The sequence below is a fragment of the Staurois parvus genome, unplaced genomic scaffold, assembly GCF_062004578.1.
Source record: "Staurois parvus isolate SC_StPar_1 unplaced genomic scaffold, SC_StPar_1.0 ptg000090l, whole genome shotgun sequence".
NCBI classification, from domain to species: domain Eukaryota; kingdom Metazoa; phylum Chordata; class Amphibia; order Anura; family Ranidae; genus Staurois; species Staurois parvus.
Genome location: NW_028317886.1, coordinates 22,615,171 through 22,615,928, shown reverse-complemented (window position 1 = coordinate 22,615,928; position 758 = coordinate 22,615,171).

Here is a 758-nt window from a genome sequence, read left to right as displayed (position 1 = left end):
TGTTTATGGCGCTCATTCAACCTATGGGCCAATGAGTTATTGCGACTTTCAAGAAATATTATTTACGTCACACTTTTCATCAGGCAGTGAAGGCTATTGATGAAACAGGAAGAACCTTGCGACAATTTTGGAAGGACTATAACATCTAAAAGCCCATAAAAAACATCAGCTTTGCTTGGCGTGAGGTTTCGGCTGTCACCATGAATGGGGTTTGGAAGAACCTTTGCCCGCAGTTTGTTCATGAAGTTCATGGACTTGAGAAGATGGGTAAGGAGTCCAAAGAGGTCTTCAACAACTTAGTGACCCTTAGCATGAAATTAGAGCTAGATCTGCAAGAGGACGACTTCATTGAACTCCTTGCTGTGCAACATGAGGAGCTTACTAATGAGGACCTGATGGAATTAGAGGCCCAACAAAAAGACGAAGAGAGCCAAGAGGAAGATGTAACCGAAGAACCAAAGAGATTCACAATACAGGAAATGGCAAAAGGGATTTTCTTTACTTGAAGAGGCACTGTTAGTTTTGAGGCACAGGACCCCAATGTAGAACGATACACAAAGGTTGCAGCAGCCGTTCAGAATGCCATCCAGTGCTACAGAGTTATCTATGATGAGGATAAAAGAGCTACTACTCAGACATCACTGGATAATTTTTTCCAGAGGGTAGACAGAATTTAATCCATCAAAGAACCTGTGTCATCAACATCAGGTGTGAGTGAAATTCCATCTTGCCCTCCATCTCCTATTGTTGATGATACT